General features: G+C 41.0%; 1 pseudogene; it reads left to right on the forward strand.

Annotated features, from left to right (window-relative positions):
- Nucleotides 1-13,456: 13,456 nt before the first annotated feature.
- LOC142440814 (cAMP-dependent protein kinase inhibitor beta pseudogene) lies at nt 13,457-13,768 on the forward strand (annotated as a pseudogene).
- Nucleotides 13,769-24,924: the final 11,156 nt, after the last annotated feature.

The raw sequence follows: 24,924 nt of genomic DNA on the forward strand, positions 1-24,924 counted from the left end.
GCTTTTGATAGCTGGGCACCATCAACTTTCTTCACCACATTTGCTTATGCACCCGTTTGGTTGACTAGATTTTTTGTTACAGTGCCTGTTTATTCTTTCCATCGTCTTTTAATTTTTCTTGCATCATTCAATATTTTGCCCATAGAATCTTTAAATATTTCTACTCAAGGCTTGAATTTTGTCTTGAATTCTTTCTCTTCAAGATCTGCTGAGTGTGCTCTTCCTTTGTGGTTTTCTAACTCTAGGTCTTTGCACACATTTTATTATATTATTTTCCTTGGTCTTCTCCACCTATTGTTTGAAATTTTATGGTGAGTTCTTTGACTTTATCATTTCTTCCAATTTCCTTAGCTACTCTGTGATTATGAACAATTCAGAGCCTCTTCTGACATCCACTTGGATCTTTTATTCCTGTTTCTTTAAAGAACTCTTGCTTTCCTCATGAATGATATTCTTGATGTCCTCTCATAATTCATCATGTCTTCTGTCATTAGTGTTCCGTACATCAAATCTGCTCTTGAAACTTTCTCAAAATTCAGGTATGAACATCACATTTTTACTCTCATAGATTTGTTTTCATTTTCTTAAACTTCAACTTGAACTTACATATGAGCACTTGATGGTCAGTCCCACAGTCAGCCCCTGGCCTAATTTTAGCTATTGATATTGAGCTTCTCCATAGTCTCTTCCCACAGATGTAGTCAATTGGATTTCTGTGTATTCCAACTGGAGAAGTTCATGTGTATAGTTGCTGTTTGTGCCATTGGAGATGGGTGTTTGTGATAAAGAAGTCCCTGGTCTTGCAAAATACTATCTTGGGATTTCCAGTTTTGTTTATATCACCCAACCCATGTTTCCCAACTACTGCTCCTTTCTCTTTGTTCCCAACTCTTGTATCCCAATTGCCAATAATTATCAATGCATCTTGACTCCATGTTTGATCAATTTTAGACTGAAGACATTGATAGAATTCCTTAATTTCCTCATCACTAGCTTTGGTGTTTGGTGCATAAATTTTAATAATAGTTATATTGACTGGATCTCTTTGTATATGGATAGACATTATCCTATCACAGACAGAATCATATTTCAAGATAGATCTTGAAATGTCCTTTTTGATGATGAATGAGATGCCATGACTCTTGACTTTGTCATTCCCCTTGCAGCCAACCATAGGATTTTCTAATTCAAGATGCCCAATACAGTACATTTCAGTTCACTAACACCGAGAAGGCTGATCTTTATTCATTCCATTTCATTTTTGATACCTTCCAATTTTTCTAGATTCATACTTTGTACACTCCAAGTGCCAATTGTTCATATATTTTGCAGCAGTTTCCTCTCATTTTGAATCACACACCATCAGCAAACGAAGGTCTCAAATGATTTGTTCCCACAGGCTTTACTCCATCCATGCAGATGGTAGACTCTACCTTGAGAAAGTAACTCCTCCTTAGTCAGATTTATTAGGCCTTCAGTCTCTGGCAATGTTTCAGTGCCACACACAAGCTTTTCGGTGGTTAATTCCTCTGAGGTGGACAATCAAATCCTCCTTTGTAGTCTTTTTCTTACCCTGAAAGCTCTACTGAAACCTGTTCATTTGGGGTGACCAGACTGGTCTTTGAAACACCAATGACTTCGCTTCACAAACTACCGTACTACAGTTTGACAAACTGACAGACAAGTGGCAGTCCAAATGTATAGTCAGTGTTTATGTCATTGAAAAATAGTATTTGCAATAAATAAATCATTGGCCTTGTAAAAGTCTATCATGAAATCTTCAGCATCATTTCTATCACCAAGAGAGGGTGCTAGAAGTACATAATAACCTGGTGATAAATTTAACTTAAAATCATATACAGTATGAATTTATTTATGTCAATTTACTGTGTTCATTTGTTAATCTATGTACCCTGTTTTATTTTTCAGATAATCAATGAATAAATTGTGAAGCAATACCATTATTATTGTTGTTGTTAAATTATTAAAATCTATATTGGAAGAAGTACAACCAGAATGCTTCTTAGAAGTGAGGATGTCAAAACTTCCTCTCATATTATTCAGATGTTTAGGTAATATTTAAAAGAGGATGTGAAACAATGGATATCATTGATGATGTCAGATGGATCTTGGCTCAAAGTAGAGAATACCAAAAAGATGTTTACTTGTGTTTCATTGACTGTGCAAAGGCATTTGACTGTGTAGGCCATAAAAAACTGTGGATAATTTTGAGAAAAATGGGCATTCGAGAACACATCATTGTGCTCCTGTAGAAATTGTACATGGATTAAGAGGCAGGTGTGTGAACAGAACTAGGGTATATTGCATGGTATAACATCAGGAAAGGTGTACATCGGGGTTGTGTCCTCTCACTATATTTGTTCAATCTATATGCTGAGCAAATCATCAGAGAAGCCTGGATTACATGAAGAAGAGTGTGGCATCAGGCTTGGAGGAAGGTGTATTAACAACCTGTGGTATGCAGATAACACAATCTTGCCTGCTAAAAGTGAGGAAGAATTGAAGAAGTTGCTGATGAAGATCAAGGATTATAGCCTTCAGTATGGATTACACCTTAATGTAAGGAAGACCCAAATCCTCACAGCTGGGCTAATAGGTAGTGTCATGATAAATGGAGAAACAGTTGAAATTATCAAGGATTTTGTCTTACTTGTATCCATAATCAATGCTCCTGGAAGCAGTAATCAAGAGATCAAAAATGTATCGCATTCGGTAAATATGCTACACAAGACTTTTAAAGTATTGAAGAGCAAGGATGTTACTTTAGGACAAAGGTGGGCCTGTCCCAAGTCATGCTATTTTCGATTGCATCATATGCATGTGAAAGTGGGACACTGAATAAGGAAGTCTGTAGAAGAATTGATGCATACGAACTGTGGTGCTGGAGAAGAATATTGAAAGTACCATGGACTGCTAAAAAGACACACCAATCTTTATTGAAAGAAGTAAGGCGAGAGGGCTTCTAAGAGTCAAGGATGGCAAGACTCAGTCTTACATACTGTTGGCATGTTATTAGGAGAGACCAAACCATGAAGATGGACATCATGCTTGGTAAAGTGGAAGGGTGGTTAAAAAGAGGAAGGCCTTCAACGTGATAGATTGACACAGTGGCTGCATCAGTGGGCTCGGGCCTTGGAATAATTGTGAGGATGGCACAGAAACATGCAGTTTTTCATTCTGTTGCGCATAAACTCATTATGGGTCTGAGCCAACTCAATGGTACCTAGCAACAACAACAAGTGCTGCTGTGACATTCCAAATCATATCGACCCAAAAGTGACCCTATAGGATAGAGTAGAACTACCTCCATTGGATTTTCAAGGCTGTACATTTTTACTGAAGCAGTGTGCCACATTTTCTCTCCCAGAGCAGCTAGTGGGCTCAAATCCCTGACCTACTGGTTAGCAACCAAACTGTATAACCACTGCAATACCAGGGCTCCTAAAATAATTGCAGGAAGGTATAATAATGCAGAAGTCAACTTTGTACCAAATATCCTCTGGTCCAATACCTCATTCATTGGCGTGTTAAGCCCTCCCATCATGATCTTTTATGTATTCATTCTCCAATTTGTGTGGACTCATTATACTGTAGTAAATAATATAAAACCCAAACCAAACTCTCTGCGCCAACTTTACTCTGACTCATAGTGATCCCATAGGACTGAATAGAACTGCCCCTTTGGGTTTCTGAGACTTTAAAACAGTAAACAGCTTTGTTTTTTGTTCAAGAAACAGATGGTGGGATAGAACTGATTACTTTGTAGTTAGCAGCTCAATGCTCATTGTGCCACTAGAACTACATATCATTACTTCCAAATAAAATAAGAGGAGAGATGAGAACTGAGAGACTTGAATGGCAGTGTTTAGAATACTGAAAATACTCACATGTGCTTGAAAAACATCTTTTCTTGGAAGTATTTTTAAGTGTACTTTCATTTGTCTCTGTGTTAGTCCAAGCAGAGAAACAAATTCATAGACATATTTATATATGTATGAGAATGAGCTTTATATACAAGAGCAATTGAATATTGAGCAAAACATCCCAGCCCAGTCCATATCAAGTCCATAAGTTCTATATTAACCCATATGTCTGTTATCAATCTATAAATTCCTCTTCAGACCCACGAAATGCATGCTATGTTGCTGAATGCAGGAAGATCACTGGCCACTGGGTGCATAGTCTTGCGGATCCAGACACAGTGGAAGCATCTCAGCACTGGCATGGGTCTCCATGTGACTCCTTCAAGTCCAGGGATTTTTCTGCCATCAGCAAGCTCCATGTGTCTTGTCAGTGGAGAGTCTCTCAGGGAGTGAGCCTGTGTCCCACCTCCAATGAGCTATTTTTCTTCTTGGCACCTCCAAATGATGTCATTAAGCTGCAACCTGATTGACAGGCTAATATTTACCCCTTCACTCATAAGTCTCAAATTGACAACATATTTTGTAACTACCACAGACCACCACTTGTCAATTTGACACTTTCACACAACTCTTTAGCCATATATAATTTTAAACAATAATAAAATCACATCTGGACCTAACCAGGATAAAACTAAAATGCATACAATTCAATATATGCCACCCTCATTTAAATGTAACACTCTCATCACTTCTTGGCCTTTCCACTAAGATCAAGTATAAACATAACATTCTATAAGTGAACAAAACAAAAATATCCTATGTTTAACAATTAAAGTTAAGTAACACCTTAATACTATAATCCTATGAATATATATTCTCCACCTATGAAAATTTGTAAACCAGCCACTTTATGCCTTTATCCACCCAATTTTGGGTATCCAATTTCTTTACTGCCCACTTACATATACCCAGTGCTCTGAGGAGATAATCATATTCTTTGATGTGAAGAGTCATCATTCTAGTTGGAACCTAGTGAAGTCTGAATCCATAAGCAAAGTCAAACCAGGACAGGCCATCTATAAAGTCTGCAGCAATATGCACCAGTCATAGGCTCAAATATCTTCTCTTCATTTGGTTGAGTTCTGGTTAACTCAATGTGGACGACCGCACTTAGTCTCACAAGGGTGCCCATTGGTCTCCTTTCCTTTAGACCATACCCCATCACAAATTCTCAACAACTCTAGCCCCCTTGGGCTGGGTCATGAACTTTAGACCAGTCAACCGCTCTCATCTTCTCCTCTAGTTCCTGTAAACCAGGTCTATGGGTGTCAGTGGCCAGACTCAACCCAGCTCTTTATTGATGCATTTATCCCATTTCCGCTCAACAAGTGGATCTGGGTGGTCACCTAGCAAGCATTTCAGGCTTCCACAGACTCCCTTTAATGTTTCTTCATGATTCCAGATTTTTTTCCCAGCTTCTGACAAAAACCACTAACTCAAACTTCAAAAGGCCAAAGAGTTCCTCTTTCTTCAATATGTCAACAGTCCCCAGGCAACTCTCTTGGAATGCAAATGTCCTGAGTACTCCAAAGCACTGGGTGGGGCTTATCATTTCAGAGTCTTCTTTGCAGGCTAAACAATTTAAAGATAAAATGTTAATGGCTCAAGGCAGGTGAGTTTACAAGCTCTGTATTTTCACACTTCCCAACAATCATTTATATCAATCATTGTATCAACAATAAACAGAAGAAATCAGTATGAACAAAGTAGAATCAGATACTAATCTCAATTCTTAAAATAGTCAAGTTCAATCCTTATTTAGCTTATCTAAATCCTTATATAAACTGTTCTATGGATACAAATGATGGGATTGAGCTTCTTGAGAATATCAAGCCAAAACAAGGGTTTCTGTCAGCCATTTTGACCTCCTTTCAGTCATTTCTCCTAAGCATCATGGCTTCTGAGAAAGTCAATGGGTGATTTTACCCCTGAGCTTAAAATATACATTAGGAACATTCATTTTCATCATTTGACACAAGAATAAATAAAGACTACAATGAAACAAGATAATCAAAACTGTAACTTCCCATAGTCTTTCCAGAAAACAACCCAGTAAACTGCAAGGCCCTTATGTGACCTCTGGTTAGCCAATGAAGAAACAATACCATGAGACAGAGGTCAAACAAACATCTACTCTGCATCTTTATGATTCATTTCTCTAGTACCCTACTCCTGGTACCATAATGTGTTAGTCTGGGTACACTAGGGAAACAAATTCATAGGAACATTCATATGTGTATGAGAGAACTTTATATACAAGAACAATTGAATATTGAGAAAACATCCCAGCCCAGTCCAGATCAAGTCCATAAGTCCGATATTATCCCATATGTCCGATACCAATCTATAAATTCTTCTTCAGATTCATGGAACACATGCAATGATGCTGACTGCAGGAAGATCACAGGCCAGTGGATAGAAAGTCTTGTGGATCCAGTGATGGTGGAAGCATCTCAGCACTGGCATGGGTCTCCACATGTCTCCTCCAGGTCTGGGGCTCTCACTGCCATCAGCATAGCTCCATGTGTCTTGTCAGTGAAAAGTCTCTCAGGAAATTAGCCTGTGTCCTGCCTCCAAGAGCTATATATCTCCTAGAGCATCCAATGTGGTATCAGACTGCAACCTGATTGACAAGCTAAATTCCACCCCTTCACTCATAAGTAAAAAATTGACAGCAGATTATGTAACTACCACAGTCTATAATTACTATATTTAAGAAAAGACTCCATACTTTTTTGTAATACTCCCTAAACATTACTAGATGAGAGAATAAGTAGACATATTATGAAAAAAATCTATTATCTGGAAGATTTGGAGACCTCCAGCTAATATTTCCTAAATAACAGGTCATTTGATTGATGTAAAGATTCATGAGAGGCAATGGCTTGTGTTCTCAGAGCTCTCTTCTTCTTTACTTAACTACAGTACAGTGACATACACATGACTTAAGTCCTATCTCGACTTTTCAACTCTAGAGCCATTTATTGTGTGAATTTATACACAAATGTTTTTCGGAAACATTTCAACATTTTATGATGAAGTTTGAGGAACTACTTATTTCCTAGCTGTGCACTGTCCCCATTACTTAATGAATAAACTTCGCTAAAGTAGTGGATGATCCTTTGGGACTGTTAACTGAAAGTTTATTAGTTTGAAACCAACAGCTATTTTGAGGGGAAAAGATGAAGCTACTCTCATGTAGAAGTACAGTCTTGGAAACCCACAGGGCCAGTTCAGCTCTGTCCTATAGGGTTACAATGAGTTCAAATCCACTCAGTGATAGTCTTTTTTTTCCAGCATAGAGAATTTTTTTATTTTCTGCATAGGACATGTTTACAAAGGGGCAAGAAGCAAGTGAGACATCAGGAAAGTAAAAAAGTCAAATAAATCAATTTAATATGAAAGGATCGTGAGTTAGTTACGGCTAGTATATTTTCAAATTGTAGAGATCAACTCAATTTAGTGTTAGGGATGAAAGCAAGATCAATACAAGGATTTACAGTGGACTAGCTAGAAAAGAAGTGAGTTTCACGAGGGACTAGACCAGACCAATGCAGCTATCAGGAACCAAAGAAGTCATTCTCCTGGGGGCCACTGTAGCTCTCCTCTCTGCTTATCTCTGTGTATCGGCTTTTTCTTTTCTTCCACATAAATCCACTTTCTCTGCACCTCCAGGTACATGAAAGCAATCTGCCTCCATACATCCCTTGGGTCCAGCCACATTTAGAAAGTGGCATCATCCTTGAATCCCAACTCCATAGTCTCAGGGAAATTTCATCACCTTGTTCATCTCACGAAATCAATGTGTTTTTATTGGGCAAATCTACTGTATTAACCTCTCTTTTAAAAACAATAAAATCAATTTGAAAACTAAGATGAGCCTGACCCAAGCCAGGGTATTTTTAATAGGCTGGGCAGTAAAGAAGAAAGACCAAGGAGGAATTGGTGGCTTTAAATTATGTTGTTGGTGAAGAATATTGAAAATATGGACTACCAGAATACGCAAATCTACCTTGGAAGACGAACCACCAGAATACACCTTAGAATGGTGGAAGGCAACACTTTACCCTCCACCCAACTTTGGACATGTTATCAAGAGGAACCAATCCTTGTAAGAAGACATCATGATTGAGAAAGTAGAAAGTTGGCAAAACAAGAGGAAGATCATCAATAAGATGGATTAGCCGTGTGGCTGAAAGGATGGGCTCAAATGTAACCACAATTGTGAAGATGTTGTGCATAAGATTGATACGGGACAGAGCTGACTAGAAGACACTTAACAACAACGTGTACACCAAGGCTCCACATATTTAACTGTAGCCAAGAAGTAAGACCACATGGTACAAACTGACCAGAGGACTTACCTGAAAGATGATGAAGCCATTCTCAGAGAAGAAGGGCTGGGCCACCACCGTGTGTTGCCATCTAATTGATTCTGACTCGTGGCAATCCTATAGTACCGAGAAGAATTGTTCAGTAGGGTTTCTCAGACTGTAATCATCATCGAGTGTATTGGTGATGCAGTGGTTAAGTGCTCATATGCGCAACAAAAGGTCAGTGGTTCCAATCCACCAGGCCCTTTACAGAAAAAAAAGATTGTTTTCTTTCATGAAGATTTTAACCTTGGAAACTCATGAGACAGTTCCTACTCTCTCCTATAGCTTCACTGTGAATCAGAATCAACTTGATGGCAATGGGGTTCTCTGAGTGGTGGGTCAGAACTGCCCACCTTTTCGTTATCAGTCAAGTGTTTCATCATTTCTCCAACAGGGCTCTTTTTGAGTCTAAGCAGATATCCGAAGAGGCATCAATTTTAGCTTTTCACTCTCTTACTTCAACTCACAATTTATGTGCCTTTATTTTTCCTCATGCATTCCTTGTGATCATCTGGAATTTTTTCATCTCATTGAGTACTACATTTTAGATTTCAGCCCTGGCTTTTCAGTTCCTTGCTAACTCATTCATCCGTTCATTCTGTGGTGGTGTTTTGTTTTGTTTCCCTAGCTTTTCTTTCTCTGTATTATATTATCTTTTTCACCGAATCCATGTCTCTATCAAGCATGCTATAAAATAAAACATTCATGAAGAATTTTCTCTGTTTTTGTTTTTCTTCCAGACTGGATTCTTTATCTGTCTTTTGCATACTAAGTCCCATCCCTTCCAGACCCCCCGCCACCCGTGACTTGCATACTATGTTGTTTCTTGTCACTTTGCTGATTATTTACTATGGTACATTCTTCTGACCTTTCAATTGCTATGATAATAACATAATATTATTATATATTCCATGTTCATATATTCCATATACCACCCCTTGGGTAAGTGCTGAAGTGACCCAGGGGTGGAGGGCTGCAGAAGCAGATAGCTTATTTTATAGTGGATTAGAGGTTATATATAGGACAGCGGTTCTCAACCTGTAGTTCGCAACCCCTTTGGGAGTTGAACACCGTTTCACAGGGGTCGCCCGATTCATAACAGTAGCAAAATTACAGTTATGAAGTAGCAATGAAACTAATTTTATGGTTGGGGAGTCACCACAATGTGAGGAAGTGTATGAAAAGGTCACGGCATTAGGTAGGTTGAAAACCACTGCTATAGGACAAAATTGTCAGGACACTGAGTAATATTTTTTTTCCCAAAAAGTGGGTCACAAGCCAAAGAGACTTGGATACCTATGAACATACTTATCATCTTACTATCTGTGTGTATGTATGTATGCAATTAGTTTCCAATGCTTTCAGTCTGTATGGAAGCAGAATGCCACAGCCTTCTCCAATGGAGGAGCTTGTGGATTTGAACTACCCACCTTTTGGTTAGCAGGCAAACTCTTTAGCTACTGAGCCATCTGAGCAGCATGGACACATAGTCAAATCTCCACAGCCCATTCCCGCCTCATCTGAGATGGGAATTTCAGGACTTTAAATTTCAGGACTGAGAATTGTTCTGTCTGCTTTTCTATTGGAGTGAGCACGATAAGTGGGAGATTAGTTAAGCTTGGGTTAAAGGCATCAATGCTCAGCATGTTTACCCCCCACCCCCCACCCCGCGGACTACATGACCCCAATTCTATTTTACCAAATCTGGCTAAACCAGAACACTCCTTAGGACCAATAAGGGGAGCAGCAATAGTAGGAGGGTAATGGTGGGGGAAGAGTAAGAGGGAACGAATCACAATGATCAACGTATGGCCCCCATCCCAGGGAACGAACAGCAGAAAAATGGGTGAAATGAGACAGCAATCAGTGTAAAACATGAAAAAAATGATAAATTATGGAGACTCCAAGAAGATGGCCGCCAGATAGGTAGCTCATGCCCGGAGCTTTGAGGAGATCGGTGAGTAGGGAGAGTTGGGGGCGGAGTAGATAAAAACAGGCTGAGAATCAAGGGATGGAGACAATATCAGGCAAACTCTAATTCAAAAAAAAGCAGGGATTGCAATCCTAATCTGAGATATAATTGACCTCAAAGTGCAAACCATAAAAAGAGATAAGGATGGACACTATATAATGCTCAAGGGAGCATTGCATAAAGAACCAATAAGCATTCTAAACATTTACTCGCCAAACAAACATCAGCAGAATATGTCAAGCAAACATTGCAAAGGATGAAGAAAGAATTCACAGCCTCAACAATTATAGTAGGTGACTTCAATACACCGCTCTCTGAGAAAGATAGATCACTCGGAAAGAAACTCAACAAGGAGACTAAAGATCTAAACACTACAATTAGACAACTTGACCTGATAGATCTCTACAGAGCTCTCCACCCAAACAAAAAAGAATTCTCATTCTATTCAAGTCCACATGGTACATTTATGAAAATAGATCACATGCTGGGGCATAAGTTGAATCTGCATAAATTCAAGCACATTGATATGATACAGACCTCTCTCTCTGACCACTGTGCCACAAGATTGGAAATAAACAAAAAGAAGATAAAGAAATCAAGGGAAAATCATTGGAGAATGAATAACTCTCTATTGAAAAAGGAGAGTGTACTGGCTCAGATCAGAGATGAAATTTGGAAATTTCTAGAAACCAACGAGAATGAAAACACGACATACCAAAACGTATGGGACACAGCAAAGGCAGTCATCAGAGGAAGTCTCATAGCATCACATGCACAAATAAGAAGGAGGAGGGGCTAATGATTGATACACTGGCACAAAATGTACAGCAACCAGAGCGGAGTCAGCAAGAAAATCCAACTAACAGAAAAAGAAAAGAAATAATAAGGATTGGATCTGAGATTCACAGGAAAGAGAAAATAAGAAAACTATGGGGGGGGGGGGGATCAATGCTGCTAAAAGTTGGTTCTTCAAACAGATAAACTGAATCAACAAACCTCTCATGAATTTGACCAAAGAAAGGAAGGAACACATCTCAATAGCAAGGTTGAGGGATGAAAGAGGGAATATTACAACGGACCATAGTAAAATCAAAAGGATAATTACATAGCATTATGAAGGACTGTACTCCAATGAATTCAAAAACTTGGAAAACATGGATGAATTCTTGGAAAAACAATCCCTCCCTAGATTATCCCCAATGGCCATCAAGAACCTCAACAGATCCATATCAATAGAAGAAATAGACAAGGCTATCAAAGAATTAGGAACCAAGAAGGCACTGGGACCAGACGGATTCACTGGTGAATTCTATCAAGCATTCAGGGAAGAACTGACACCAATCCTACACAAACTCTTCCAGAACATAGAAAAAGATGGCAAACTCCCAAAATTCCTTCTATGAAGCTAGTATAACTCTAATACCTAAACCGGGCAAGGATCCCACAAGAATTGAGAACTACAGACCAATTTCCCTAATGAATATCAATGCAAAAATCCTTAACAAAATACTAGCCAAGAGAATAAAAATATATATATAAAACAAATAATTCACCATGACCAAGTGGGATTCATACCAGGGATGCAGAGATGGTTCAACAGACGAAAGACCATTAGTATTATTCGTCACATTGAAATGAAGAAATATAAAAACCGCATGATACTATCAATAGATGCAGAAAAAGCATATGACAACATCTAACACCAATTCATGTTTAAGACACTCAAGAAGATTGGAATGGAAGGAAAATTCCTCAATATAATACAAGCTATATATGAAAAATCAATAGCCAATGTGGTAGTCAATGGAGAAAAGACGAAATCAATTCTTCTGAAAAAGGGGACTAGACAAGGCTGTCCCATGTCCCCACTCCTATTTAACATCGTGCTAGAGGTCCTAGCTAACAATAGAAAGCAAAGAAAGGACATCAAAGGTATTCATCTGGGGAAGGAAGAAGTGAAACTATCGTTATTCACAGATGACATGATTTTATATATGGAAAATCCTAAAAGTTCCACAAGAGGAGTACTGGAAGCAATAGAGGAATATGGCAGAGTAGCAGATTACAAGATCAACAAACAGAAGTCTATTGTACTACTATACACATCAGACAAGGACACAGAAGAGATAAAAAAGAGGGTACCCTTCACAATAGCCAAACACAAATTGAAATATCTAGGGATATACCTGACTCAAAAAAACAAAAGATCTGTGTGAGGAAAACTACAAAACAGTATTAAAAGAAACCTAGGATGACCTCAACAAATGGAAGGAGATCCCATGCTCGTGGATTGGCAGACTCAATATTGTAAAGATGTCAATTCTACCCAAGATACTATATAAGTTCAATGCTATCTGGATCCAAATTCCAGCAACTTTCTTCAAAGAGTTGGAAAAACAGATTACCAACTTCATATGGAGAGGGAAGAAACCGAGAATTAGCAGAGAACTCCTCAAGAAGAAGGACCAAGTCGGAGGGCTTGCTTTACCCGACTTTAGCACCTACTACACAGCCACAGTGGTCAAAACAGTGTGGTACTGGTATAATGATAGATATTCAGACTAATGGAAAAGGAGTGAAACCCCAGAAATAAAATCAACAGACAACTAATCTTTGATAAGGGCCCCAAAAAGTATCAAATGGGAAGCAGATGCCCTCTTCAACTCATGGTGCTGGAAAAAAAATGGATACGTAGCTGCAGAAGAATGAAGCAAGACCTTTACCTCACTCCATGCACAAGAATAAACTCAAGGTGGATAACACAACTCGAGGTAAAACCCCAAACTATTAGTGCTATCAATGAGGGAATTGGGACAAACCTGAGAACCTTGGCATAGGGATTGCATAGGCTATCAGAAATCGGGAAGGACACCAACACAGAGGAGGCACAAATTGACCAAGGGGACATACTAAAAATAAAACACATACATACATCAAAAGAATTCACCAAGAGAGTAATAGGAGAGACTACAGAATGGTAAAACATCTTTAGTAATGACACATCAGACAAAGGTCTTATTACTCAAATCTACAATACACTGCTAAACTACAACAAGAAAAAACCAATTGGAGGTGGTGTCGCAGCTCAGGCGGAGGGAGCTGGGGAGCCCGAGCGCGCGGGGACCTGGCTCGGGCTTGGCGGGCTGTTCTGCGCGCAACTGGAAGAAAATATATCAGGATTTCTTTCCAAACCTGTCTTACAAATAATAGCAGATCTTAATTAGGAGATTCATGTTGCTATGAGGACAGATTCATCAGAAATGACTGATGTGGAGTCTGTGGTCACCAGTTTTGCATCTTCAACAAGGACAGACCGCAGGAATGCCATACCGGACATCCAGGGTTCAGTTGCTACAGAGGGAACCTCAGATTTGCCTGCCAAACTGGAGGCTCTCAGCGTGAAGGAAGATGTAAAAAAGAAAGATGAAGAAACAACACAAGTCCAAGTGGAAAACCCTCCAAATGAAGGAAAATGAAGAATCATCTATCAAAATTCTGAATTTGTGTGCATTTAAAGACTTAGCGGTTCTCTTTTCCCGGGCTGTTCCCATATCATCATTGGGACATGCTGTCCTCAGCAACATGTGTGTTTTTGAGGATTTTGTGATATTATTTACTTGGATTGTGATTGTGATATGTTCTGTAAGCTATCACATAAAAGACAGGTTCCTTCCAAATTACACCCAAGGAAAAGATAAAGTATGATTGCTTAAATACATATCATTGTCTATAAACTCAACAAAACTGTTCCCTTAAAAACTTAGTTAGCCAGATTTACTTCTAATTCCGTTTCTACGGTAATGGGTAAACTATTTCTTGGGAAATATAAACCAACACCACTAACTTAAAACATATATTTGTAGCAAAGTGATTTCTTTTATTGGTGTTGTGAGGAACAAAAGAATCAAAAAATCACAGTGTGTGTGTGTGTGCATTGTGTTTTTAACCCCAAATTTTCTAAATCTTAAGATTTGGAAAAGATGTAAAACTTTGGCAACATAAATAAATATCTGTAAGCTTTTTTTTTTTCTGATAGCTTTTGCTTCTAGTCTATGTGTATACAGTGATTTTTCCTGTGAACCCTTAAGATGCAAAATTTATCACAAATTATTTATATGAAGCATACCATTTAAATGAATTTCACTATGTTCCTTAAAAAAAGAAAGAAACCAATTGTCCACTCAGGAGGTGGACAAAGGACCTGAGCAGGAGTTTCTCAAGGACAGAAATCCAAATGGCCAATAAATATATGAGAAAATGTTCCAGATCTCTAGCCATAAGAGAAATACAAATTAAAACAACTATGAGATACCACCTAACACCCTCAAAGATAACCCAATTCAAGAAATCAGAAAGCAACAAGTGTTGGAGGGGATGTGGAGAGATAGGAACTCTTGTCCACTGCTGGTGGACCTGTAGGTATGTACAACCATTATGGAAATCAATTTGGCGATATCTAAAACAGTTGGAAATTGAACTACCTTAGGATCCAGCAATCTCCCTACTGGGCATATACCCAGAAGAGACAAAAAACAAACCATGGACAGACATCTGTGCCCCAATGTTCATTGCGGCACAGTTCACAATTGCAAGGAGTTGGAAACAGTCCAAATTCCCATCAACAGACGAATGAATTAAAAAACTCTGGTACATACATACAATGGAGTATTACACATCCCTAAAAAGCAATGATGAACGCATGAAACACATGGCCGCATGGGAAGAATTGGAGGAAATTATGCTAAGTGAAGTAAGCCAAACACAAAAGGACAAGTACTACATGAGTCCACTGAGGTAAGCTCAAAAAAAAAATTCAAAAGGGGCATAGGGAAGAAGATGCAGTATACATACATCCCTGGGATAAGGCCCAGGTAATATGGCAGGGGTCAGACTAAACTCAGGGATACATACGGGATACATATGGCATAGCCCATTAAAAGGGAGGATGGAAAAAGGTATGGGTAGCCGGGGGAACAGCGCACTAACCCACACAGGGGGAGGGTGTTGATTATGTCTCCACAGGGAAAGAGAGACCAGACTTCAACCCAGAGCTCCAAGACAAGAACGCAACACATTGAAATGAACCAGGGAACTGATAAAGAAGCTTGAGGAGCCGGCCCCATTACCAACTAAGTGTACAGCACCACCCTCCCCCCAAGAAGAATTCGCTTCAGAGGGCAGCACTGACGCTACAGCTCAAGAAGAGGGGAAGAGGGACTGGTCTGGTCAGAGCACACAGGAGTCAACGAGGGGACATAGAGGAAAAATAGAAAAGAGTGAAGCACATCCTGGCACCAAGCCCTGAGGACAATGATCCTGCTCAGAACAGCAATGCACAGAGATGACCACAGAGCCGTTCCCACCATGGGACACAGCATTCCTCATTGACCCATAGCACCATAGTAGACAACACTAGAGACACACAGTGGGAATTGTGCCCACCATGAGCTTACCATGCCGAAGCCAGCCCCTGGGGACATGCAGCAGAGTGGTGGGGGAAGCAGAGCTATGAAGTCCCCAGAGATGGAGGAGGTGCCAGGGCATGACACCCCATTAGACTTGACTGGAAAGCACCTGTGAAGGAAAACAGACCCTGAACTATTCATATGTTTATGTGTGTTGTTGTTGTAGCTATTGTTTTACTTTCTGTTGGTGCTTCCTGGTGTTTGATCTTGTGATGGTACATAGCCTGTCTACCTGGAAGGGATAGGCGGAGTAAGCAAGCCAGAAGAGAGAACAGTAGGATGACAGTTCCGCAAGGACATGGGGGTAGGGGTGGCGGGGGGGGGGGGGGAAGAAGAGGATGTTAACAAGCCCAGGGACAAGGGAACAACAAGTGATCCAAAATCAGTCTCAAGAAGGGTGTGGGAAGTCTGACAGGGCTGGATCAAGGGCAATGTAACCGAGAGGAATTCCTAAAACCCAAATGAGGGCAGATCATGATAGTGGGACAAGAGGAAGGTACAAAGAAACAGAGGAAGGAACTAGGAGGCAAAAGGTAGTCATAGAGATTTAAATACAGACATACAAAAATGTAAATATATTTATATATGACAAGGGGGGAATAGATATATGTACATATATTTATAGGTTTAGTATTAAGGAAACAGACAGTGGGCCCCTGCTCAGGTACTCCCTCAACACAAGAACACTTTGTTCTAACAATTCAGCAGTCTGAGATGCTCCCCTGCCTGGCACGATCGCTGATGACAATGGGTGCAAAGGGAAATGTGGTGAAGAAAGCTGATGATGCCCGGCTACCAAAAGATATAGCATCTGATGTCGCTGAAGACAATGGGTGCACAAGCAAATGTGGTGAAGAAAGCTCATAGTGCCCAGCTACCAAAAGATATAGCAACTGAAGTCCTAAAGACCTGAAGATAAACAAGCAGCCATCTAGCTGAGAGACAACAAAACCCACATGAAAGAAGCACACCGGCCTGTCCTGCCTAGATCACTGAGGACAAAGTGGGTGCATAAGCAAAAGTTGTGAACAAAGCTGATGGTGCCCGGCTATCAAATGATATAGCATCAGGGGTCTTAAAGGCTTGAAGACAACCAGAGGGCCATCTAACTAAGAAACAACAAAGCCCACAAGGAAGAAGCACACTAGCCTACCCTAACGCAAACGCTGAAGACAAAGAGAGTGCAAGGGCAAGTGAGGTGAAGAAAGCTGATGGTGCCCAGTTGTCAAAATATATAGAATCTGGGGTCCCATAGGCTGGAAGATTAAAAAGGGGCCATCTAACTGAAAAACAAAGCCCACATGGAACATGCACACCAGCCTGTGAGATGACAAGGCATCGAAGGGATCAGGTATCAGGCATCAAAGACAAAAAAAAAATCATAGCATTGTGAATAAGGGGGAGTGCAGAGTGGAGACCCCGGGCCCATCTGGGGGAAATTGGACATCCCCTTGCAGAAGGGTTGTGGTGAGGTGACAACCAGTCAGAGTGTAGTGTATCAATGATGAAACATACAATTTTTGTCTGGTTCTTGAATGTGTCCACCCCACCACTATCATGATCCCAATTCTACCTTATATAACTGGCTGGACCAGGAGATGTACACTGGCGTGGATAGGAACTGGAAATACGGGGAATCCAGGACGGATGAGCCCCTCAGGAGCAGTGGTGAGAATGGCGAAATTGGAAAGGTGGAGGGAGAGTGAGGGAGAAAGGGGAAACAGATGACAAGGTCTACATATAACCTCCTCCCTGGAGGACGGACAGCAGAGAACTGGATGAGGAAGACGTCGGATGGTGTAAGATATGATAAAATAATAATTATTTATAAATTATCAAGGGTCCAGGGGAAGGGGGGAGCGGGTAGGGAGGGGAAAATGAGGAGCTGATGCCAGGGGCTCAGGTGGAGAGTGGGTGTTTTGAGAATGGTGATGGCAGCATATGTACAAATGTGCTGGACACAAATGATTCATCTACGGATTGTAAAAAGAGCTGTATGAACCCCTAATAAAAAGACTAAAAAAAAGGGAAAAAATTATCAAGGGTGTTTGGGGGAGGAAGGGAAAGTGGTAGAGAGAGAAGGAAAATGAGGAGCTGATGCTAGGGGCTCAAGTAGAAATAAAATGTTTTGAAGAAGATGGTGACAACATAGGTAAATTTGTATTTGACAAAATGGATATATGTATGGATTGCGATAAGAGCTGTAAGACCCCCCAATAATCTAAAATAAAAATAAATCATTGCTGGTGTCCTTCAGAGATATTTATTAGTGTCTTTACTAGGGTTTATGTTACTTCTCCTGTACAAGATAACTATGAATTGTTTTTTTTATGCATTACATTACATAGTCCTGGAATTCAGTAGTCTGTAATGAGAAAACTTTTTCTGCTCATGTCTTCAATTTCTTTCCAATCATATGGAGTTAATAGTGCTAATTCCTAGGACTAATTTTAGGGGCTTTTTTTTTAGACCCACACTAAACCTGGCCATAATATTTGGAATCTTATCTTGAAGTGAAGCAAATATTGGATTCTCGTGGACATGATTCCGAACAGAGATATACATTGGGTAGTGATCCAATTCCTAGTTGATAGTAAGCAGCTCAGTGCCCATCAGACAACAGGAATTATGATCCGTCCCAAAGAGTCATCCCAATTTTCAGCACACTCAAGGCCCCAAGAATGGAGGAAGGGGTTAGAAGACTAAATCCACATATGTGACTAACAAGATCTACTACAAACCAGGCAACGGAGTAAAAGTCCCCTGGGACATCAGCAACCATGGATCATTTATGCTTTACACACAAGATGCCATCTGAGCGTCACTACCAACATGTGCAGCAGGTCCGTATGAGCTTCACTTTGCCCAGGAGAAACTGAAGCCAGTGATGTTCAGCAGACAGTAGAGGCAGGGTAAGAAAGGGCTCTTCTGATCCCTCATCTTGTGTTCTTCCTGGCACAGTGCCATTTTGTACTCTTTGGTTGACCTGTGCTTGAAGGAGTCTTCTTAATTCGGGGCCACCTCTGTGGATGAAAGGGCAGTAGCTAGGTTTCTGAGGAATAAGGCTTAGACTGTAATCCTGCTTTGGCAGTCCAAGGAACCGATGTAGACAACTGTGATCAGTCTATCACTTCCCCGTGCAAAGCCCACCCCCCTGGTGGTCCATAGCCCATTACAAACCATCCAGCCAGCTTGGACAACCAGCTTGGACAACTGGTCTACCACATTCAACATGCCGTGTCACTAAGGATTGGAGATCCATGTATCCTGATGAATTTGAAAGAAACTGAGGTATCTTGCCACTGCTCAGAGAAGACATCCATTTCATAATTTAAGAATGCATTGATTTTTCTCTTTGCTAATAATATCTTTGATCAGCATGCCTATTATGAAGCTGTTTAGTTTTATTGTTTTCAGTTATCTATTAGCATTTTAAATGGTCCCAGATGAGCATTTTAAATGGTCCCAAATGGTCCGGCAAAACTCCTATGGGCACTACGTGTACTCATTTTTCAGAAATAGACTGAGCCGAGTCAGTCAGGTGTGTGGTCTGGTGTTTGCCAGTTGCATTGTCTGTGCACTGAGGCTTGAGTCACTATTATTTGCCAGGGCCCAGCCATCAAATGTAGGAGGGACAACAGAGATGTCTGTCTGCTTCCCTGCAGCAGAGAATATGAAGGTGATGGAAAGGACATACACCTCCTGCTTGGCCTCTTTCCTGCCACTTTTGGAAATGTCTCCATTTCACATTGCCAATTGTTTGCCGACTTGAATTAAAGGCCAAGCCATGCTGGGCCTTTAGATTTTTCAGATGTTTGGCGGGTGACACTTGTATCTGAAAAGTCCTGTGAAGGAGGCAAGTGGTCTGAAAAATACCTTTATTGGCCAGGAGGCAGGAAATCTAACCCTGGGCCTATTTGTACCATCTGAACACAGCAAAGCCAACTCACACCTCCAGAACTCCACTGCTCCTCCTCAAAAATGGAGCCAACTGTCAGGCACAGCTCTCTGAAGCTGCGGACAGATTCATCGGGAGCTGTATTCAAAAGCATCTGTGTCCTTTGGTATAAAAAACAGCCTTCTCAGAAACAAATGTGGCTATTTTTCATTTTCTTACTGCTTCTCCACTGGACTTTGACTTCTGGCCGAATCCCATTTCTCTCTTCTTGGACTGTTATTCAGTTTGTCCAGTTTGTCCTTTCCTGACAGCCTGCAGGCTCATCAAATGATATTTATTGAGCAGCCTCATGCACAGGGCATATCACTGGCAACTGAGAATGCAAACTCTCTGTGCACCGACTGTTTGTAACTCTGTGTTCAGCCCAGTAACTGGAAAGTAGCAATCAAGAATATGTTGAGATCGTCATTGGGAGCTATTTCTGCCTGGCTGTTTTCTTCAAGGCCTCCGCCACAGACCTTCTTTAGCAAAAATCTTCTCTTGTTCCCTCTGTCTGGTCTACAGCCCCGGGAACAGCAGGGCTGCATTTTGTGGGCAGCAGCAACTCTCAAGGCTGCACCTATTTTGGGCACACACCGGGGTGACAGGCAAGAATTCCTTTAGAGTCACAGTGGGGAAGAAGAGACTTGTCCTGGATTTAGCAACTTCCGCTTCTTGGGGATTCTGAACACTGGAAGGGGGAACGAAAGCCAAGAACAATGAAGGGTGAAATTATTTGTGCTAAGGAGTCATGATGCATTGGAATCTATTTGACGGTAGTGGTGCGTGTGTGTGCGTGCACGCACGCGCGTAAGGATTAAAGCTTAAGCCAGGCTATGGTGAGGATAGCTCCCTGTACGTCTGGTTTGGATGCCCAGTCTGTCTGAAGAAATGGTCTTTCCTTTTTGGTGCTCTGGCAGCAGCCCCAGGATATTCCCAGGAGCTCACAAGGACGACCTCGTCTTGTTCTTCTAGATACATTTGGAGGAAGACAGATTTCACAACAGAATCTCAAAATAGTCATCCTCAGCTGAGACCTGGCATCCAAGATTGAGAAGCCAAACCTTTGGAGGGAGGGGCATTCCACTGGGGCAATGTTGCCAGGAAAAACTCAATGAGTTGCAAAGAGTGAGGGGGAGGGCTAAGGAGAAAAAAAAAAGATGAGTTGTTAAGTGGCATATGAATATTTAAAAGACAATACTAGCATGCCAACATTTTCCTTCTTGTTCGTAGTGTGGATGTGTGCTTCTGTAACAGGCTGCATTTTGTTCCCCAAAGGGCCATGTGCAAGCCCCTCAATTCCTATGCATATGGCTTTAATTGATGATAGGGTCTTTGTGGATGTAACTAAGGATACTGAAAGGAGTTCGTGCTGGATTGAGAATGGATCCTGGATTCTGTGACCGGTGTCTTCATAGGAGGAAGGAGAGGGAGAGTTTAAATGCACAGAGACACAGGGAAGGACACCATACGAAGAGGGAGGCAGACCTTGGGACCATGCCGCCATCAACGCAACACCAGAATCTGAACGATGCAAGAGAAGGGGATCCTGCCAACATCTTCATTGCAGACGTCTAGCTTCTATAACAGGAGGCCTTTGGGCTGCTAATCTCCAAGTCAGTGGTTCAAATTCACCAACCACTCGGTGGGAGAAATGTGACGTTGTCTGCTCCCACAAAGACTTGCCTCAGAAACTCTGTGGAAAGTTCTATGCTGCTCTTATAGGACCATGAAGAATCCGAATTGTAGTTCATGATGGGTGACATCCACAATAGTGAGGTATTGATTTCTGTTGTTTGATACCACCACCTTTGTGGTAACTTATTACACCACCATAGGAAATGAATCCAGACCCCAATGTATTGAAGTGAACACCCAACATAAAAATCTTTAAGCCTTTAAACCCCCAGAGACTATATCTTTTGATAGCGGGGCACCATCATCTTTCTTCACCCTGTTTGCTTGTGCACCCATTTTGTCTTCAGCAACCATATTGGGAAGGTGAGCATAAAGACATGAAGATAAACAAGTGGCCATCTAGCTGAGAAGCAACAAAACCCACATGGAAGAAGCACACCAGCCTGTGTGATCACGAGGTGTCAATGGGATCAGGTATCAAGCATCAAAGACCCAGAACAAAAAAAAATTGTATTGATGTGAATGAGAGGGAGGATGGAGTGGAGACCCAAAGTCCATCTGTACACAATGGGACATCCCCTCACAGAAGGGTCACAAGGAAGAGATGAGCCAGTCAGGGTACAGTGTAGCAACGATGAAACATACAACTTTCCTCTAGTTCTTTAATGTTTCCTCCCCGCCACTATCATGACCCCAATTCTACCTTACAAATCAGCTAGACCAGAGCATGTATACTAGTACAGATAAGAGCGCACAACACAGGGAATCCAGGACAGACAAACCCCTAATGATCAATAATGAGGGGGGTAGTGATACCAGGAGAGTACGGGGAAGGTAGGGGGAAAAAGGGGGAACCGATTACAATGATCGATCTATAACCCCCTCCCAGGGGGACGAACAAGAGAAAAGTGGCTGAAGGGAGACAGAGGTCATTGTAAGACATGAGGAAAATAATAATTTATAAATTATTAAGGAGTCATGAGGGTGGGTTGGGGTGGGGATAAATGAGTTGATATCAAGGGCTCAAGTTGAAAGGAAATGTTTTGAAAATGATGATAGCAATATAGGTACAGATGTGCTTGACACAGTGGATGGATGGATGGATTGTGATAAGAGCTATAAGAGCCCTTAATAAAATGATTTTTTTAAATGAAAATCATCCAAACAGAGCCTGGACAAGCCCATCTCATGGCAGAGGGAAAATATAGCAAAAGCCGGCCACCAATGATGGCTGGGATGTTAATTATACCATATTTTTTTCTTGTATCATATTGGTCAAACACAGTAAAGCAGATGGTAAATCCCAGTCACTGAAGTCACTTTAAATAACAGGATGATGGGCAGGGCTAGGAAAAGGAAATGCAGCTGGGGCCACAGTAAAGCCTACACCAGCCCTATGTCATGACGCATTTGTGTGCCTAGTATATGCTTTCTTCTATGCACCTTGATGGTGCAAATGGTTTGCTTTCAGCTATAACCTAAAGGTTGGCAGTTTGAACCCACCCAGGGGTATCATGAAAGAAAAGTCCAATGTTTGGTTTCCGCAGCCCAGAAAACCATGTGGAGCACATGCTCCTCTGTTATTCCCGGGGCTGGCGTGTGTCAGCATCAACTGAACATCAACAGGGGGGTGTTGCTGTTATTGCTGCTTGCTTTTATGTATGCTTTCCTGCAGGCTTGATGTCCCTTCCCCAAATCGGCACCATGTTTGGGAAGACAGCAGACACCTGTGGCCTGTCTTGCTGATGGAGTTGTATTTTGCATTTTTGTCCTGTTTCTTCCAGCACCACGTGTTAAGTATTGCAGTCTGCTTTATCCCATACATATTAATGAGGATTCCAAATTTCAGGATTTCATTGACTCCCCTCTTCTCCATACTGTTTATGGTGGGTGGAAGCTAAGTTAGATGCTGCGTCAAACTATGAATTGCAGAAGGCTTCCCTCTGACCATCTGCTTTCCTTGTTTCTTTGCTGTGACTGACTCATGTTTTTTAATCTCTCTGCTTTTGATTCTCTTTTTGTGTTTTTTTTTGTTAGTTTTGGGGAAGAGAGCATGTGTATTCTTATTATCATCTGTCATTTTATCCTGGAAATCGAGTTCTCTAAAAATGTAGTTTATCTTCCATAAAATTTCGCTGCTGGTACACAACGCAGAAAGTATCCAGAACTACAAGCAGAAAGGGAGTTTTCACAAAATGATTTGTGAATTAGGACATTTTCCCTAGATCTTTTACATAGGAAGAGTTCATTGTCATCCCACCAACTACAATGTACCATTTAGATGTGACTAGAATAGGTTGTATTCCCATCTCTCGGTGATTCCCTGTGAGTCAGAACTGAATTCCGCTTTCCAGGATATTCAATGGGTGGCTTTCCTGAACTTGATCACCAGGCCATTCTTCCGAGGAGTCTCCAGGAGGATGCCAACCACAACCTTTTGGTTTACTGCCAAGTGTTATCTGTTGGTGCTGTCCAAAAACATCCTCTTTCTGACAAACTGGGGGTCCTTTCCCCATGTGCCCCTGAAACTGCCCCTGGCATCTTGCAGGGTAAGGGCACTCTGGACACGTAGCAAAGCAAAGGGAATAGATAAGAAGCCCCGGGGTGACTGTGGGACAGTGGGCTGAATGAAGAAACTGCCCTGCCTTTCTGAGTATTTAGACTTCTGGGTTTATTACTTTATAAATCACTTATTGTTTAAGTAACTTGTTTAGTTTTCTATATTTGCAACAAAAACCCATCTGTCTTGTGAAAGAGGTGAAGTGAGGAAACTAAGGGCAAGGTAAGGGTCACTATGCACCGGGGCTGGCCCCATGGCAGCTAACAACATGCACCAGAGAGCTTTGACTAAAGCAACATTCAGTCTGTGTTTATCTATCTATTTATCTATTTGTTAAGATATCGTTTCTTTTTGATATTAAGATACCGTTTTTCTTTGAGTACTAGCACATGACAGGAGTCGTTGCTTTTGTTTCTTAACGTCCTTGCTTAGCAAAGTGAGCAACTCTAGATCAGCCTCCAAGGTGATTTTGAAATTGTACTGCTCCGTGAAATCTGAAAGTCTGGGAGTCAGTGCTCTAACTGGAGAAGATTGTGTTCTTGGAGTCCAGCTCGGCATGGACTTTTAACCCAGTTGTTCTCCTTTCTGGGCACGAATGTACATGAAAAAGCTTAGCTCTCTAACTCCTGCTTTTCATACAGGTTCCTGACCAGCATGAAGAAAAAGGCAAGGAATGAGTAGTTCAGTACAATTGATATGTATTTTTCTTATTGAGATAGCAGTATACCTTAACTCTCCATGGGCCGGAACCGCTCTCATCTACCGATTATCTAGATTCTCCAGCCGTGAACATTGTGTCATATTTGCTCTATGACTCACTTGTTCTTTCTATCTCTACACACAATCACACATCAAATACATAAAGAAGATTATTGGAGTTTCATTTGCTAGCATTAAGAGCATACTATATTGTTGCTGTTGAGTGCCATTGGTTTGACTTTGACTTTTAGCGACCTTGTGTACAATAAATAAAACATTTCCTGGTCTAGTGCCATCCTCACAATTACTTTGTTTGAGGCCATTGTTGCAACC

This window comes from Tenrec ecaudatus, chromosome 2 (assembly GCF_050624435.1).
Source record: "Tenrec ecaudatus isolate mTenEca1 chromosome 2, mTenEca1.hap1, whole genome shotgun sequence".
In the NCBI taxonomy this organism is placed as follows: Eukaryota; Metazoa; Chordata; class Mammalia; order Afrosoricida; family Tenrecidae; genus Tenrec; species Tenrec ecaudatus.